Genomic DNA, 20511 nt, shown 5'->3' with positions numbered 1-20511 from the left:
ACACTTAAGGGTGGGGAGGGGGCTCAGAAGGATTGAAATTCAAAATTGATGATATATTCGGATTCTACGCGAAATTTTAATACATTTTGATAGGTCGCACGGGTACTTTGAGGGAAAAAATGTCGAACTAAATTTTGGAGTGGGGGTAACCAATCATACTCCGCGCCATCACTCGTCATTGTGCGGGTATTTTTCAGCCGGTTTTTTTTTCAGTTCGGTTGGAAATAATCTTGTCAAACTAATTTCACGAAAATCTTTCAGTTACCTCTTACTTACGACTACAGAACGATGTAACCATCAAAAGTGCATAAAAACTGCATTCAAAGTGCAATAGCATCCGTTTGTGCGAAATCCCAGCTAAAAATGATTGTTTTTAAAAATTGATTTTTTAAATTTTGAATACTTACATTTTTCTGGACTACATTACAAGTTGTGTGAGGATGATCTTGAACTAAAAACTGCGAATGTTCAAATTTTTGGGTGGGGCTAAAGGGGAGTGAAAAAGGTCAACATTAAAATCAATCGAAGGGAAATCAAGGGAAATCAAAAGTTAATGTTGGGCATTTAATTTTAAAATCGGTATCCTAGAGTTATTTTATGGCTAGAAATTCGGTTTTTCGTGGTATTGTGTCCTTGATAAAGAACTCGTGTCGAGTCGTCACCCCCCCCCCTTTAAATGATCCTAAAATTGAACTATGCAGTTTGGTCTCCTGGATGTGCCATGTGTCTTTTAAGGTTTTGACTTTTCAAACTCTCTTCGCTGTTTTTCAGCTTTGTGCCATGGCTGAAGCCCCCTCCCGCGATTCACCCAGAAGGCTGAAATTTCGCTTGCCCATTTGAAGTTTCTAAAGAGGTTCCAATTTTTAACCCCCCCCCTCCTCCTCACCACTCTTCAGGAACAAGGAAATGGATTTTTGCCCATTTTCTGATTCTGTTGGCGTTGACGACGAATCGAAATCGTATCAGTCGTTCGCGAACGATTCTTTTTGTAAATAATTGTGATTGTGCTCTATTTGAATGACAGAGATCGACCATGTTTTCACTACTTATAATCCTGAATTGTTGAGTACCCTTTTCATTGTGAGAAAAGGGTGCGATCGCGTCATCATCGCGGTGGTCGTTATCAAAATTAGTGTGCAAAGGGGTGAAAAGTTGAGGCTTTTATTTTCATCGAGCTATTTTTTAATGATCTCTGTCGGATGAAGGTACAAATAGTAGGCCCGTCTATCATTACTACGGTTATTATTTTTGCGAACCGAACGTATTGTTTACGCTCGACTGCGGACCATATTATCACTATAGACCAGACCCGCAGGCGAGTCTTGTACATAATTTAAACGTGTGAGAAATTCAAGCTTTGACCCGGAATGAATGTTTGGTTGGCTCGAGTCTGATAAAAAAGCTCTTATAGCAACCGGCGAGGAACTCGAACGTCATGTCAATTTCAATCAATTAAATAGTATACGAGTTTATATTGTTTTGATCGCACAGGGTAGTGTGTAAACGGTTAATTGAACAGCGTGATGTGTATTTGTTATTTGTTTAGTATACAGAAACAGATATTAATACGAGATGAATGTGTTATCGTGTTTTCCATTTTTCATTTAAATGATCATGACGAATATGTGCATCGAAGTGATAGATAGATAGATAGGTAAAGGTATACGAGTGTATACTATAGATATGTTAGGTACCAAGTCCGAAATTGTACAATTCGGGGATGGTACAGCCAAATTTGTACCATCTCCGAAGTGTCCGGACCAAGCGTGAATATTACTTTTTCTTCGGACTTTGTTCGTACCATGCCCGGAGGGTCCGGACGAAGTGTTCGACTTGGTACAATTTGTGTTGTGCAAAGTCCGATTTGAAGTTTTATAATGAAGAAATTCGAATTTCATGCCATTATTTAAAAATTCAAACCTTGACATTTTAATCAAGTCAAAAAACGAAGGCATTTTTTTTTGATTTATAAATTTTCAAAAGCTTTTGCACTCGCATTTGCCTCTTTTTTCATTACAAAACTGAAATTTTTTGAAATTTATTTTTCAAATTTTTAAAATCTTAAAACCAGAAAAATTATCTTTTTGCATCTAAAAATATAGGTACCTATAGGCCAATTATTTGGTTCTTGAATTAGGAATTTTCGAGAGCTTCTGCCCTCGCTTCGCACTAAGGCCAAAGTTTCTTCACTATTCTGACATTTACATTTTTTCTTCAAAGAACAAGACTAAAGAAATGATTTTTTAATCTTAGAATTACAAATTTTAAAATCTTGAAACCAGAAAAATTATATTTTTACGTCTACAAATATACCTAGGCCTTACCTAGGCCTATTATTTAGTTTTTAAATTATGAATTTTTGAGAGCTTCTGTTCCTCATTTCACTCTAGGGCCAGTTTTTTCATTATTCTGAAATTGACATTTTTTCTTCAGGGAGACTAGAAAAATGATATTTAATCCTAGAATTATAAATTTTTGATAGGTTTTGCCCTCACTTCACCTGGGCTAATCGTTTTTCGTTTCAAAATTTTGCATCTCTCAATTTTTGAGAACTTCTCTAGGGCTGGTTGTTTTTCATTTTGAAAATTGAAATTTTTATAGGTAAAATATCAGCTGAAATTAGAAAAATTCCCAAGGCGATCAAGGCCCACAACATTAACTTATTTTATTCTTATTGATGCTATTCAATCTTTTAAATTAATACCAATATAATAAACGCATTTTAAATTTGTGTGGGGGGTCCTTTTCAAGGGCGAGGGAGGGAGGGGTATTGATGATTATTTTTCAACTATAACAATACAACAGTATAGAAAAAGCATAAAATTTAAATTCCTTCATTATAAAACTTTAAATCGGACTTTGCACAACACAAATTGTACCAAGTCGAACACTTTGTCCGGACCCTCCGGGCATGGTACGAACAAAGTCCGATGAAAAAGTAATATTCACGCTTGGTCCGGACACTTCGGAGATGGTACAAAATTGGCTGTACCAACCCCGAATTGTACAATTTCGGACTTGGTACCTAACAGATACATTGTATCCGGATAGATAGAATTTTTCATTGGAGTATGCACGAGAGTCGGCGTAGGATGTAATAGGTATTTCTCGCATCGCAGGATTCGTAATCCACCTGGCTTTCTTTTGTACGTGTACGTATACATATAATTTACACAATGCGATGTGTTTTTAAATGATAGGGTGTATTTCCCCCTTCTGATGGAATTTTTCGCGATATACGAGTACGATGTCGATGTCGATTCCTCTGCCTACGAGATACGGTTTCATTGAGGTTTTTACTACGGGTAAGATTACTTCTGCACACTGGCGGCTGTTGTTTTTCTCGCTTCTTGATTTTAACCATTTTTCTGCTCTGTAACCCTTTTAATGTACATCGTGCATGTGTACTTGTACATTGAGCTGAGGTATGTATATGAGGGGTTGATTTTTTTGTACGAAACAATGCGGACTTTCCATAGCTATTATGGGATGGAAAAGCCTGCATTTGTATATTGTTTTTTTTTTTTTCGTAATCTGGAAAATCTGAAAATCTACTGGAGACTCCAGAACGGTTCGAAATCATCATCAATTTGACTCGAGAGGTTGGAAATGAAGTACAATCCAAATTTCAGCTTTTTATGTCAATTTGATCAAATTTTGATATTTTTTTCCCCATGAAAAATTGGCTTAATTAGAATTATTAAAAATTTGCCTGCTTGTTTTTGTAAAGGCGTTTCCTGTCATTAATAGATCATGACGTCGAAAAATTTAAGCAATTTTTCTATCTTAATCCGTTCAGGAAAACAAAATACTGCGAAGGGTTTATTGAAGAAGCTGTTTACATTATTGATGGCCATAATATTATTAATCCATTACATTGCTTGAAGTCTGGTGTCCTCCTAATCTTCATGATTTTTATTTTTTCTAGAGGAGACGCTGTAGGTGATTGCTGCATCTTTCTTCGATATTTTATCCTATGTATTATTTGAGGTAACTTCTGGCACTATGCTCATCACGATTCTTTTGATCTTGTAGGATGTACTTTTCTGAAATGAAATTGTGTCTGTTAATTTCATAGTCGTATAATAAATGAACCTCTTTGATAAGCACCGACCAAAGTTGACCGTTCCAAAGCTCAATTTTGGACCCTCGAGAGCGATTCGAAATTTTTGGGAAAAAATGAAAAATCGCTGGAGTCTTCAGAATGGAGCAAAACCAGTAGTTAGTGATGCACGAGAATTGAATTGAAAGAATTATTCACATTGGTTCATTTTTTCAAAAAAAATTTTTATTTTATGATAAAGTTTGAAAATAGGTGTCTTTCTGGAGTTTTCGAAAATTCGCCAATTTATCACCTGTCAACATTTCAAGTGCTAAAGTGCGTTTTTCGATTTTTGACGAATTTTTGAAAATAAAATTTAGGCCAAAAATGAGGGAAAAAATCGAAATTTTACCACATTGACCAAGAAAGCTGAAATTTGGGATACACCTTATTTTCGACATGCCAAATCGATTGGAAACTGTTTCAAACCGTTTTGAGCAGTTCTGGAGCCTCCAGCAGATTTTTGAAACTCGAAATTCCCACAAAATTTCACCAAAATGGAGTTGGAAAGCTGAGATTTATTCTGCAAACTAATTTCAATGCGCTACGAAGTACTGCAGGGGGATTTCAAGTAGTTTTGGAGCCTCCGGCGACTTTTTGATAATTCCTGGAGCCTCCGTCAGATTTTTGAAACTTTAAATTTTCACAAAATTTCATCAAAGGGTGATGGAAAGCTGAAATTTACTCTACACTCCAATTTTAATACCCTCTGAAGACGACTTCTGGTGGATTTCAAGTCATTTTAGAGCATCCCACGAGTTTTTTGAAAATTACTGGAGCCGCCTTGAAACCTAAATTCCCGCAACATTTTACCAAATGGAGTTGGAAAGCTGAAATTTACTTCGCAAACTAATTTCAATACGATATGAAGTCGACTACATGGTGGTTCCAAATGGTTTTAAATGATTTTGAAGCTTCCAACTACTTTTTGGAAATTTAAATTTTCCAAAAAACACCACATCGCACCTCGGGAGTAATAAGGTCACATCTCAAAAAAGTGAAATTTTACAGGAGAGTGATTTTCTTTTTTTTAAAAACACAATTCATTATTTTTATCGACTTATAATTAATTGTGAGGAATGAATAGCACCTCATTTTAAAAATCTGGTATCCTACCTTCGTTTAGCATAAGAACACTTTGAAAAATAAAATCTTAAAGAGGAAATATTTCAATGTTTAGAAAACATTTTGAGTTATAACCTTTCATTAAAGTTGATGTGGAGGCGAAAGGAAGCGTCCAAAAAAATTTCATCACAACAAAGTTGTAGAGAATTAAATTTCCAATCGACTTTATGTCGTTAGTTTTTTTCTAGAGTGCTTAGTTTTTGAGTTTTTCTCAAAAAACTAAAATTTCATGACATGTGCAAATTCATTTTTCAGAAAAGTGATCAATTTAAAAAAAATTTTCCATTTGGTACAAACCAATAAAAAAAGGCACTCTTTGTGACTATTTCTAACTGACAAACATTCAAAACAATCAAAACTATTTGTTAACACTTTGTATGTACGAAATTTGCTCAAAAAATGTGGAGTTTTTTGAGATGTACCCTTATAACTCCAAACAACTTGCAATGTTGTTGAGATTTTGAGTTAGGCCATTTGCGTTTTTCACAAGATCTAGATAATGTACCCAACTCAAAGTGTAATTTTTGGTTGAGGGGGATCGTACAAACCCCAAAAATGCAAAAACATCAAAATCAATTTTTTTTGAGATGTGACCTTATTACTCCCGAGGTGCGACATGACCTCTCGAAAAGTCACTGGAGGCTCCAAAACGACTTGAAATCCACCAGCAGACGACTTCGTAGCGTATTGAAATTAGTTTGCAGAATGAATTTTGACTTTCCATCCACGTTTGATGAAATTTTTAGGAAATTTAAAGTTTCAAAAATCTCTTGGAGGCTCCAGTAATTTTCAAAAAATCGCTGGATGCTCCAAAACGACTTGAAATCCCCCTGCAGTTGCTTCGTAGCGTATTGAAATTAGTTTGCAGAGTAAATTTCGGCTATCCAACTCCATATTTTGATGAAATTTTGTATGAATTTCGAGTTTAAAAAATCTGCTGGAGGCTCCAGAACTGCTCAAAACGGTTTGAAACAGTTTCCAATCGATTTGGCATGTCGAAAATAGGGTGTATCCTAAATTTCAGCTTTCTTGGTCAATTTGGTAAAATTTTGATTTTTTCCCTCATTTTTGGCCTAAATTTGATTTTCAAAAATTCACCAAAAATCGAAAAACGCACTTCAGCACTTGAAATTTTGACAGGTGATGAATTTTTGCTTGATCTTTCGATCTACCTTTGTACAGTTTGAAAAATTTTGTGCAAGTCCTATGTTGGAACGCAAAATCTGCGATTTCGGCTGACCTGTCAATCAAAATGGCCGCCATTTTGTAAGTAGGGCCACTTTTTTTTGAGTACAGGGGCTAGAAATGTTCCTTAGGACTCCCCCTTTAAGAAAAAAGTTGCCCTGGAGGATCGACGGAGGGGGTGCAATTTATCCGTAAGTGGGCTCCCCGACTATGTTTTAAATTCGTCTTGAGAAATATTTGCATAATATGTTCATTGTGGCAGCATCATTTCCACACATCTCAGATTATCAATCCTTCTACTGTATATTACTTGGAAGCTGCCCAGTCAAAAGCGTTGTTTTTTGTTATTTCGTCCTCATTAAGTTATTTATTATATTTTATAGTAACTGTTCAAATACTTACAAAATGTTGAGAAGCAGCATAAGCCTTTTCGAAATCTTCAAACAGAAAGATTACGTTTCTTCTTTTCCTAACATGCTCGTACTTTAGTTGGGAACTATATATAGGCAACTAGGTGAATGTTGTTCATTTAGCCGTGTTTCCTCCTTTGTGATCACGGTATTGTCGCTTTTCACGAGATAGGAAAACTTGAGTATATAAGCTATAAAACAACTTTTTGTCTCTCATTGCTGCTATGGCTTCCAACAACTTCGGATACGCTTCTTCTCTCTCGTCAGCCATTTTTCTTTAGTTGTGTTTCGTTCTTATCCATCTCTAGTTTTCATTTTTCTGGATAAGCTGTTGGTCTCGTTCTTATCCATTTCGAATTTTTTATGGCGATGATTCTTTCGTTTTCAATGTTGAGAAACATTTGCGTTCTTGGCTCGATCTGAGTATTCGTTTCTTTGTTCATCCACTCGGGGTGGCTGTCCTCGAAAAAGACATTTTACCAAATATTTAAATCGACTATCGCCTGTAACTTGAGTCTTCAATTTTCCTCTGTGATCTGAAAATATAAAAGGTTTGATAATTTCAATTTATGTGCTTTGTAAAATTACAAAACCTAAATTTGAAATTTTTATATGAGTTTGTAAACTATGTATTTAGTGATGTTTTCTTGCTAAAAATTGTGTAAATTTTACTTTGAAAAATGAACAGAAAAAAATTCAAACCATGTGTTTTGATGAGTTCATTGAGGCGTTTCCGTTTTCTTGTTGTTGGGTCCTATGATATATACTCTGTTTGTATCATCGTCCAGGTTTAGTTATTTCTCGTTTTCCGCATCATCATAATTTTTAATTGGTTTCGTCATCTTATTGTAAAATTGGATATGATTAGTTATGTGTGTTAAGTTGACAATTTTTCTACATGGATAGACTTGATTATGTATAGGTACTCACATAGTTGGTAAGGATGGCAAGGAAGATCATTTCCATCATGACAATCTAAACTGCGAAACAAATGACAATAATTATTAACCGAACCCATATTGTATGTATATCCCAAAATTAAAACAAACAGAAACTGAGCAGTGCATCGAATAACAGAAACGTGTCCAATTTTGAAATTTATTTTCACAGTCTACAAAGTGTATCAAATCAAAGAAAGCTATAATAGAGCAAGAGTAGTGTAGGTACTTACTCAATTGTAATTTGAAAACTATCGAACATTCTTTAGATCTTGTCTACTGGGCGAGACTATATATAGAAAACTCCCTTGGTCCCCCAAACAATGTTAGTTCCTTTAATTTGCGTATATTTCTGAAAAAACGTGATTTTTTTAAACTCAAATTGGTTTATATAGATGCATGAAGTGTCCGTGTATTACTCAGTAGCTTATTCGGCGGTTTCTTAATGCATAAACAATAAATAATTCGATTATTTCGTGAACTCGGGCAGATAGTTTACTGATAACGAGTGTGTCGTGAAAAGTGACTTAAATGGCTAATTTTTCTGGTGATCCTGAATATTTATATCGTTTCGACGTTCCCACTCTTCCTGGTGTGTACGGTGAGCAGAAATTCGGGTGTTTTAACTTAAGTGGATCGTAATTTGAGCTATTTTCTCAAAATTGGTTGAGTCATTGTACCACACTCGTTTCCCACAAAAGGCCGTGTTGTTATTGATTGCAAGTTCAATACTAGTACCAGAAAGCTCCGCGACCATTTTATGGCGTACTAAACAGAACTGGTCCTGTGGTTGATTAGTTACTCTTATGACCAATAGAGTGCAGACTGGGATAGCAGAATACATGTGTTGTTTGGGTTGCAGCTACGCAAATAAAGGCAAAAATGGTAACTTACTTCCACCACAGTGGAAATAAATATAGAGAAGTTCGTCAATGTGTCAATGGAAATTTCACCTATAAGTGCACAGTCTCAAAATGCCCAGCTTCAATCCAGATCTCTCCTGGAAAATCGCGACTAGTTGGTTCAAATGGAAAAGAACATGATCATAATGTCTCTGTTTCAGTTAATACTAAAAAGAACATCTCCTTACCATCCAAACTGAAACCTGAAAAGGAAACTGCTGCGACGAATGTGAATATCTCATTGCAGCCAAAATGTGCTTTGGATAATAATCTTATCACTGTTGATACTACTGATGGGTTTCCCAACGCTGGTGCAGCTACGTCAACTCCGATTCCCCCCATAGAAAACTACAAGTTGGTTGATGATATCAACGTTGCTGACGATATTAGTACTGACTCTGATGCAGAATACTCAAATCTGTCTCAGATTGAAGAGTTCAATGACTATCAACACGTCAAGGAATTGCCTAATCTGCTGAAAAGAGTGGCTGACCTAGAGGCTGCATTAAAATTAGCGCTAAAACAACTCAGTGACCTGGAGAAAAAAATAGATCCTACACCTGAGCATATTTTCCCAAATGTGATCATACGTAATCCAAATCAAGGTGACATCTCTACTAAAAATGACGATAATGATGTAATTACACCACCCCGAGCAAAGCTGCGCAGGTCGAATGGCAAAATAAATGTACTCTTGGTCGGAGACAGTCATGTACGAAGACTGAAAGGGATTCTCCAGCGCGTAGATCCGTCTATTCATGTGGAGGCGCTTTTCAAGCCAGGTTATTCACTTGTGGATTGCACAAGTGACCTAGACACTCTCACTCAAGATTACACCAAAAATGATGCTGTAATAATATACGGTGGTTCTAACTCTCCAACAACTGATGAAATTAATAGGCATATCCAGATAGTTAGAAATGTGGCTGAAAGGACAAATATCATACAATACGAAATACCATTCACCTACCAGGAACGCTCCCTTGATGATAAAATTAGTAAAGTCAACTTGCACATGCGCTCCCTCATTCAGGTAATGAATCATGCTAGAGTACACTACCGTTGCTACAAACCTCCAACCTACCATTATGTGAGACATGGACGACACTTGAATTATGAAGGTAAATTTCAACTTTGTAAAAATATGCATATCATGTTGATGAAACTTTCCGGAGTAGGTGAATGTGTAGCACCTCGTCGTGTTAAATATAATAAATCCTACATCCGATCTAATGTTAATTATAAACGTAGTCATAATGGAACTAATCTTGGTGTTAGTAGCTCTAAAATTACTAATCATAATGGTAACTATAATAATTCTAGAAATCGAAGTAGTAACCTGAATAATACTAAAAATGTTCATGTTAATAGGAATTCTGCTCTGTGTGGGGATACCTCTTATAAACCTCATCCATCCAATTACAGGAACGTTTTCCCTCATACTCCTAGTATCCAAAATGGCATCACTACTGTCAAAATGTCTGTGGTTCCTTCAGCTCCTGCACTAACTGGAACAGGCCAGTTTCACCCACAGCGCCTAAACCAGAATGTGCAAAATACAGTCTCTGCACAGCCTACATATCCTGTCACACCAGCACACCTACCTATGCATCCTGTATTATCAGACCTCCAAACTTATCTAAGCCAACCTCCACCTACGATTCACCAGCTTTCTTTTCCATATACCCAATCTCATCCTAATATCCCAGTTTTGCCAGCCAATTCCATCCCACATCCCCAGAATACCTATCCTTTTCATTACTAAGCCACGAAAACCCTCTTTCTGAGGCTGAACGGCACCCTCCTTTAGCTAATACTAAATCATATCATACCATCACAAAGTCATCCCTTTCTACCCTGAAATCCAATCCCCCCCACACACCAAAGTTTAATCTGAATGTAATTACGCAGAATGTGCAGTCAATGTCTGGCAAGGTGCATCTACTCAGCCATACTCTGAAATGTAACAGTGTCCATATAGCATGCATTACAGAACACTGGATATCTGCTGAGAACATCCCATTTGTGCACATTGGTGATTACCAGGTTGTATCATATTTCTGTAGGAAAATAAAGAGGGGTGGTGGTACATGTATCCTAATATCAAATCACTTGAAACTTGTATTTAAAAACAGAGGGGATATCACTTGTATATCACAGGAGGGGGACTTTGAGGTTGCAGCTATGACATCCATCATGGGAAAATTGAATGTTATCTCTCTATATAGGCCACCACAAGGTAACATAGATGTATTTTTCAAAAAGCTAGAAACTGTGATGAAAATTGTATCCAAAAATGGTTTTCTCAACATTATAGGTGGTGATTTCAACATAAACACACTATCAAATAGCCAAGCTGCAACAACATTTCGGGATTTATGCTCTTGTTATAAAATGAACTTACTATGCAACAAACCTACAAGATCTAAAACTTGTTTGGACAATTTTCTGAGTAATATAGATGCCCCTTTTGGAATTGAAGTATGTAAAACACATATCTCAGATCATGAGGGAGTAATGTTCATGCTCAATATCTCTGAACAGGTACAAGAAGTAAATTATTTAAAACCTCAACAAAGATTAATAAATGATACCACTAGGGGAACTTTTCTCAGGTTACTTGAGGGAGAAAACTGGAGTAACTGCTGGAGTGAAACAGATACCATTAATTCAGCTTTTCAGAGTTTCCTAAATGTGTTCTTATCACACTATAATTTGTCATTCCCATTTGGTATAGTGAAAAGGAAACAAAAAAATTTTATAAAATTCCCCCTACCAACCAAAATTGAAATAAAAACTGTTAAGCAAAATTTAATGGACCTACATAGCATGAAGAAGACTTTTGACTCTCCATACCTGAAAGAAAAATATAAAATAACTAAACAAAAATATAAAACTTTGATTGAAAATGCAAAAAAATCTGCAAATGATAGAAAACTCCAAAATGCCAAAAACTTGAACAAAACATCCTGGGAACTTATCAAAACAAAAACAAAACATAACTGTATAGATTATATAATGGACCAAAACCGTATGGTAACCAATCCACTGGAAATTGCCTCTACCTTAAATAAATTCTTTTGTAATTTACCAAAGGTTGAAAACTTGAAAGATGATGAAAATCCCTTGAATAATTTAAACCCATCCAATAATTCCACATTCTTCATTGCACCAACAAATTCAGTTGAGGTTGTGAATGTAATTCACTCACTCAAAAATTCCTATTCAAAAGACTACCATGGGCTTGATACCTATATACTGAAAATAGCAGCGCCATACATTGCTGAACCATTAGCCAGCCTCTTCAACATGTCTGTTCAGGAAGGAGCCTTCCCTGATATCCTTAAGGTCAATATTGTGACACCTGTGTTCAAAAAGGGGGAAAGAAGTGCCATGAATAATTACAGACCCATATCTATAACATCAGTGTTTTCCAAAGTTCTAGAAAGCTTATTTTATAAACGTATATCTAAATTTTTCAGCGATAATAATCTGTTACACAGCTCTCAATTTGGATTTTGCAAAAATAAAAATACAACAGGTGCCATTTACCAACTTATTCACAATATCTTGGAAAATCTCCACAGCAAAAATGACATTATAGGGATTTTTTGTGATCTTTCAAAAGCATTTGATATGATTAATCATGAAATATTGCTAGGTAAACTAGAAAAGTATGGCATTAGAGGGGTGGCTTTGGACTGGACCACATCCTTTCTCAAAAATAGAACTCAAATTGTTAAGATAGAAGATATAAATGGAGAATACCATTTCTCTGATCAATATCCAGTTGAGCAAGGAGTTCCACAGGGGTCAATATTAGGACCTTTGTTCTTTATCTATTATGTTAATGACCTTCCAAAAAATGTAAGGAGTAATCTGATCCTATTCGCAGATGACACTACAGCACTGATTCCTATGAATATGGGTATCTCAGTACAGCAGGTAGTGGATGATTTGGTAGAGTGGTTCAGAATAAATAAAATGAAATTAAATGTTGAGAAAACAAACCTGATATATTTTGGTCACAGCTCACAAAATTTAAATTTGGCACTGCCAATTACTAAAGTTGAAAGTCTAAAATTTTTAGGAGTATACATCAACTCCACTCTTACTTGGACTGATCACATAGACTATTTAGCTGGGAAGCTATCATCAATAAATTATCTCCTTTGGCAATTAAAAGGTGTCACCAATGTGCAAACATTAAAAATGGCATATTATGGAATGTTCCAGTCTAATATGTCATATGGCTTAGTGTTTTGGGGCGGTAATGTCAGTCTTATGCAGAGAATTTTTGTAATACAAAAACGAGCAATAAGAATCATCTATCGAATGCAAGTCACAGAATCATGCAAGACTATCTTTCTTTCAAATGAAATTTTAACCCTACCCTGCTTATACATATATCTGATATCCCAAATTGTGAAGAAAGGCATAGTGAAATTACATACCCCTCAACACAGTCATTATACTAGAAATAGCCAACAACTACATAGCACACAATTCAGGACTAAATTTCACCAAGTTAGTATAGACTTCATGGCTGCAAAAATTTATAACAAAATCCCAACTGAAATTAAAATTATCAATTGCACAAAATTATTTTCTAAAACTCTGAAAAAATGGCTACTAAAAAAAGCATTTTATTCAATAGATGAGTATATGGACACTGTTACATAACTGAGTACATTAGCAACTGAACTTTCAGCAACTACTTGTAATTTTGATTTATCATCTAGCGTCATTGTTTCTTTTTTTATTTTTATGTATAACCGATAATTTTTGGATGTTATGTGGTAAATAATTCTAAGAATTTTTATAAATGTACATGAAATCTCACTTTTTTTATAATGTATTGTTTTCTGATTCATGTAATTATGTTGTTTTTTTTTTCTTTTTTCTTTATTTCTTATTTGGTTTCTATTATTTTCATTGAATGCGTCTATTTGGATATCTGTGCTGATCCTATGCCTGTATGGTGCTATACATGGCGCATTTATTTCATTTTATTTCATGTTATTTAATTTCATTATTCATTCTTTTATGTATTGATTATTTCCTATGTTAGTACATAAGTCGACTTTGTAAATGCAGCAACGCTGTCTATTGCAAAAAATAAAGTTGATTTGATTTGATTTGAAACCTTTCACGTAGACTTCTTGCGGTATTAATGAGAGTGAAAATGATTGAAAATGTTGACCAAAATTAATTTGAATTTGGAATTTAATAAAAATTATCAAATGTTTTGGTATGGTAGAGATTAATTATTAATTTTGACTGAAATTAATCGTGATTAGGTTGATATTCGTGTAGTTTGTGCTTACGATTGGATGATTGGAAGATCGGATGATCGCTGAATCAGAATTTTTTAATCAGTTAGATAAGTATGGATGACGTGGAATTTTCTGAATATCGTTACTTTTTAATTATTTTGTAGTATGATGAAATCAAATCACTTATTACAAATTAACTGATTGTGCAAAGCCCTAAAATTTTGGTCAAAATGTTGAAAAAAATAATGTAAAATAAGTACCTATGTAACATTTTGTTTTAACCCGCCAACACCACCGTTCGTGACAATTGTCACAAACCAGTTTTTGCAAGAGCGCTTCAACTGACGGAAGGGTGATTCGTTGGTAGGCACCCGGGTACCTGGGCGTGTATATCTGCTGGTCTATGTCGCGTGCTGAGCAAGTTGCCTACTTAATTATTTGAAGGGGCAAAAAATTTTTTTTACTTGCTTTTGATGGATTTTTGCACAATAATTATTTTTTTCCCAAGGAAATGATTAATTTAATAATTTCCTTGGAAAAAAATTATTGAAGCGAAAGACATTCGTGTTTATTTTTCAGTTTTTATTTGTCTCTCAATAAAAAATCTTACAAATCAAGTGCTTATGAGGGTATTTGAATGAGTAAATTGTTTTTAAAAAATGATAATTCTTTGAAGGGGCAGGGTATGCAATACAAGTGGTGGATTGAGGAGGGGGTGAGGGGGAGGGGTATTTTGATGAGGTGAGAGATGACGCTTCACATATATGGCGTTTGGCAGGCTCAAGCGAGGATTTTCCTAATAAAAAACAATGTGTGACATTTGTCACGAACGGTGGTGGCATCGCCTAAAAACTATGGATGGTGTCGGCGGGTTAATAGTTACTTTCTCGTAAGTGCTGAATACGGATATCAACGTAGGTATATGTTTGTATTTTTGATTCAATCCGTCCAACTCTCACCCCCATTGGTGCACTAAATTTCCTGGAAATTGGAAAAAATCGTGTGGCATTGTGATTTTTCGGCTGTTTTAGCAGCACAGAATACCATACCAAAATTTTAGGTGTTGAAGCGCGGTTTTCGATTTTTGGTGATTTTTTTTTAAAACTCTGGTCCAAAAATGTAAAAAATTACAATTTTACCAAATTGACCTAGAAAGCTGAAATTTGGTATATAGGTACATACTCTGTTTTCCATAGGCCAAATCGATTGGGAACTGTTTCAGAAAGTTTTGAGTAATCTTTGTAGCCTCCTGAAGATTTTCGAAAGTTGAAATTTCCACAACATTTTACCAAATGAACTTGAAAAATTGAAATTCATCCTGTACTCTATAATTTCAACCGTGCTGAGTCGAGTGGATATGATTTCAAGCCATTCTGGAGTCTTCAGTATTATTTTGGAAATCCCAGGAGGGGGGGGGGTCATTCCACGTCAATTGAACCAAGATGTGGTGGGGGGGGGGTTCGGCGATTTTTTTGAAATTTTTCCTGTGCAAAGACCTTTCAAAGGTATGACCAATAGCGCAAATCGCAGCCCTCTAGCCCATTTTTGGAGGCAGCCAGGGGGTGTCAAAAGTTTTCAGTGAACCTAAAATATCATTAATTTCAGCAGTAGATTACTCGATAACCGCGATACCTACCAAAATGGAACATTTTCCCATAGTTAGGGGGTTTGAAAGGCTTTTTGGTGATATCATAAAAATCACTGTTACCACTTTTTTTCGTACAAAAAATTAGCTTAAAAAGTTTTGAAACGTAGATTTCATATCGTTGCGACTCTCAAAAATTCTGAAAAAAATATGTTATGGACAACTTTTCATGCTGAACAACATATTAAAAAATTGGTATGCTGACATGTTGCAAAGTTGATTTAAAAAAATTTAAAGTTTGCGAAAAATGCGATTTTTCGATTTAAAACATGAAAAAAAGTTTTGATAGGTGAAGTTGATCCATTTGACCTCTATTTTTACGTATCTGTTGAAAAAGTTGAAAACCCCCCTTTCACTCGATGAAATGAACTCGTCACAAAAAATCAAAATTCGAAAAAATTCAATTACCAATTTCAAACATCAAAAAAAGTTTAAATTTATTCAGTTGTCTCATTTCGACCTCTTTGTGACGTATTTCATGAAAAAGTTGATAAAAATTACACTCACAACAAAAAAATAAAAATTCTTTCATTTTTTGAAGTAGGTAAACTGAAGAAAACTGATTTCATGTTCGCACAAATCGTAGATTTTCAAATCTTTCGCCCTCATTTGGTTCGAATAACAAAGATGTTCTCTTCCTTGGATTCAATTTTCAAAAATGAAAAACCGAAAAAAAAAGTTTTTATGACCGATGTTTTTTGGGAAAAGTAGGTATGTATATATTTGAGCTAACGCCACAGTGAGCCACAGTGGGCCACAGACCCCCCAAAAACGGCGATAATTCGGATTCGACCTTCATCGATGTGCAATACGTCGAATAATACGTTTTCGAGGTCGTAGAATTCGAATCTGCACTTATTTTTTTTGTAGGGGTGGGGGGTGAGGCCTTGGGAGCGGGAAAATTTGAAATGTTGCTTATATAATCGTGTAATATATCGATTGATATGTTTTCGAGGTCGTAGAGTTCGAATCTGGAGTTATTTTTTGGTAGGGGTGGGGGTGAGGCGCGGGGAGGGGATAATTTCAAATTTTGCTTATATTATTGTGTAATATGTCGATTGATATGTTTTCGAGGTCGTAGAATTCGAATCTGCACTTATTTTTTTTGTAGGGGTGGGGGGGGGGGGGGTGAGGCGTGGAAAGCGGAAAATTTTCAAATTTTGCTTATATTATTGTGTAATATATCAATTAATATGTTTTCGAGGTCGTAGAGTTCGAATATGGAGTTATTTTTTTGGTAGGGATTAAAAGTGAGGCGTGGAGAGGTGAAAAATTCCAAATTTTGCTCATGTTATCGTTTAATATTCCGTTTGTTATGTTTTTGAGGTTGTTTATATCGTTGATTTGAAAAAATCATTTTATATCTCAAATAATGTATTTCAATCAAAATTGAATCGAGTATATCATGTTTCGATCTTAAAATTGCGATATATCCGCAATTGTGAAGAAAATTGATGTATTTTTAATAGAAAAATGAACCTAAAGCAATGGGGCAATTTCGGGCAAAAAATCGCTAAAACATAGTATACTTACACTACTCCCAAATACACATCACTATGCACAAGAGAACACGCAAGATTGCGCAGTTATATGAGTTTTGTTCCAAAATGTGTTCTGATTTTGTGTAAAAAACTGTAAACTTTCAAAATCATGTGGTACATAAGAAAACATCAAATGGTAAATTTGGAATTTTTCACTTCCCCACGCCTCACACCCACCCCTACAAAAAAAATAAGTGCAGATTCGAACTCTACGACCTCGAAAACATATCAATCGATATATTACACAATAATATAAGCAAAATTTGAAATTATCCCCTCCCCGCGCCTTACCCCCCCCCCCAACCCCTACCAGAAAAATAAGTGCAGATTCGAATTCTACGACCTCGAAAACGTATTATTCGACGTATTGCACATTAATCAAGGTTGAATCCGAATTATCGCCGTTTTTGGGGGGGTCTGTGGCCCACTGTGATAAAACCATCGTGTACCTCTTGAAAGAAGGACTGATTTTTGAAAATTTTGCCCTCGCTTCGCTCGGGCCGTTTGCTTTTCTGTTTTCCTTCTTAGATTTATAAAAAAAATCATCATTCAAATTCCATTGCTTCATGCTTCTTGCTTCTCAAAATACTAATTTTCAAGAACGTTTGGGCTCATTTTTTTCGCTTTTGAATTTTTCAAAAAAAAAACATCATTTGAATTTCAAAATTTTGAAACAAAATGTAAATGATAAACTTTTTAGAAGTAACTCATCATTGTGCAGCTCCAAAATTTCCTTTGGATGAGCTCTGGTTTCTAAAATTTTCATTTTTTTTCCTTTTTTCAAGTTTTTATTAGCACCAAAAATGAATATGTATTTTGAAACACTGTTTTTAATGCAAACGAACGAATGTAGGCACTCGGGTACCCTACTAAAATCATATGTTACGTAAAAAAAATATATGTAGGTATATGCTGCTGGTAATTTGCCCTCATAGCTTTGCCCCCCCCCCCAGAAATTTGACCTCAGCGGCGCCCCTATGATTTCCTCTCGTTAATAAATCAAGACCGTCGAAAAATTAAAGCAATTTCGCCATCTTAATCCGTTCAGGAAAACAAAATACTGCGAAGGGTTTATTGAAGAAGCTGTTTACATTATTGATGGACCATATATTATTAATCCATTACAAAATTTGAAGTCTGGTGTCCTCCTAATCTTCATGATTTTTCTAGAGGAATCGCTGTAGGTGCTGGTAGTTAGTGATGCACGAGAGTTGAATTGAAACAATTATTCACATTGGTTCATTTCTTCAAAAAATTTCGAAAATTCGCCAAAAATCCAAAAATGAACTTTTTTAGAACCTGTAATTTTGGTTACGTGGGTTTTAAGACGATGTTCTTCCGATATATAGCTTGGTTTCGTTTTTAATCGGAGAATGTGTAATCAAAAGTTTCTTCATTATTTTTTTCCTTTTTGTAAATGTATTAAAAATTCACTTAAGAAATATTTGCATATGTTCATTGTGGCAGCATTCATTTCTACAGATCTCAGATTATCAATCCTTCTATAAGTATTACTTGGAAGCTGCCCAGTCAAAAGCGTTGTTTTTTGTTATTATTTTATATAGTAACTGTTCAGATACTTACAAAATGTTGAGAAGCAGCGTATGCCTTTTCGAAATCTTCAAACAGAAAGAATACGTTTGTTCTTTTCCTAAGGTGCTCGTACTTTAGTTGGGAACTATAGGCAACTAGGCGAATGTTGTTCATTTAGCCGTGTTTCCTCCCTTGTGATCACGGTATTGTCGCTTTTCACGAGATAGGAAAACTTGAGTGTAGAAGCTATAAAACAACTTTTTGTCTCTCATTATTGCTGCTAGCTTCCAACAACTTGGGATACGCTTCTTCACGTTGGTCATCCTGTGGTCCTCCTAATCTTCACAAAATGTTGATGAAGCAGCATAAGCCTTTTCGAATTTTCAAATAGAAAGAACTTTCTTGTTCTTCTAATCTGCTCGTACTTTAGTTGGGAACTATAGGCAACTTGGGGAATGCTGTTCATTTAGCACCAGAGAGTGTTTCCTCTTTTTTGATTCCAGTCTTATTGTTTTCATAAGGTACATTGGAAAATTTGAGTATAAAAGTGGTACCACAGCCTTTTTGTCCTCCATTGCTGCTAGCTTCCAACAACTCTTCGGATACGCTTCTTCCCGTTCGTCAGAGCTGAGAGCTTGATGGGCATCCCGATTTCGCAAGATTAGAAAATTATTCACTTCTTGATTATCCTCTCGAATTTTGTAGCCATGTTTCTTTAATAGTTGTCTTTCGTTCTTATCGGTTTCCAGTTTAAGTTTTTCTGTAGTTGTGTCTCGTTTTTATTCATTTCGAATTTTATGGCGATGATTCTTTCGTTTCGCTTTTTTTTTCATCAAGCAATGATATCATAATCGCATTCTAAAATAAGGATATGATTAGTTATGTGTATGTTAGGTTGACAATTTTTCTACTGGATAGGCTTAAATAGGTACTCACCATTCTTATAGTTGATAATGATGTATTGTATGTAATGACTTCATTACTTCCATCATAGCAATCTTAACTGAAACAAATGACAATATTATTAACCGGACACCATTTTTGTAGGTACTCGTAAGTATCCCAAAATTAAAACAAACAGAAACTGAGCAGTGCACCAAACAGAAACTTGTTCAATTTTGAAACCTATTTTCACAGTCTACAAAGTATATGAAATCAAAGAAAGCTATACAGAGCAAGAGTAGTGTACTTAACTCACCACTGCAAATTATTGTAACTTGGAAACTTTGGAAATTCTTTAGATGTTTCTTCCTGGAACCTTGGAAATTCTTTAGATGTTTTTTACTGAACGAAACAACTGTAGAAAAATCAAACCACTCGCTGGATTCTTTGAAATATTACTGAGAGTGAGAATGATTGAAAATGTGAACCAAAACTAATTTGAATTTGGAATTTAATAAAAATTATCAAATATTTTGGTATGGTAGAGATTAATTATTAATTTTGACTGAAGTTAATCGTGATTAGGTTGATATTCGTGTAGTTTGTGCTTACGATTGGATGATTGGAAGATCGAATGATCGCTGAATCAGATTTTTTAATCAGTTAGATAAGTACGATGTAGAATTTTTTGAATAGGTATCGTTGCTTTTTAATTATTTTGTAGCGTGATGAAATCGAATCCCTTATTACAAATTAACGGATTGTGCAAATTCCCAAAATTTTGGTCAAAATGTAAAAAAAAAATGTAAAATAAGTAATCAAGTAGGTACCTATGCTCGGCTACTATTCTTATCTCTGTTTCTTTTGACTTGAATGTCTTTTTCTGCAATGAAATAGTGTCAATTGTCAATTAATTTCATGATCGTATACAAAATATACCTATCCTATAATTACGAGTATATATTTTTAATT

The 20511-nt window shown here is 35.0% G+C and overlaps 1 protein-coding gene and 1 long non-coding RNA gene across 5 annotated transcripts in view; one reads left to right on the top strand and one right to left on the bottom strand.

Moving 5' to 3' along the window:
* The window catches only part of numb (NUMB endocytic adaptor protein), a 145890-nt gene that overhangs the window by 32562 nt on the left and 92817 nt on the right, over positions 1–20511 (top strand). The window lies entirely within an intron of this gene.
* On the bottom strand, positions 3810–20317 carry LOC135837979 (uncharacterized). Of its 2 annotated transcripts, XR_010557282.1 has the most exons (7): positions 19594–20317; positions 18709–19515; positions 7994–8112; positions 7753–7802; positions 7525–7664; positions 6815–7358; positions 3810–4046 (listed from the first exon to the last, which is right to left on the bottom strand). It is a non-coding gene; the product is annotated as an uncharacterized LOC135837979 (long non-coding RNA). The 2 variants fall into 2 exon arrangements; XR_010557281.1 differs by having other exon boundaries at positions 18709–20308.

Source organism: Planococcus citri, chromosome 2 (assembly GCF_950023065.1).
Source record: "Planococcus citri chromosome 2, ihPlaCitr1.1, whole genome shotgun sequence".
Classification (NCBI taxonomy): Eukaryota; Metazoa; Arthropoda; class Insecta; order Hemiptera; family Pseudococcidae; genus Planococcus; species Planococcus citri.
This window is presented reverse-complemented; position numbering and strand designations above follow the sequence as displayed.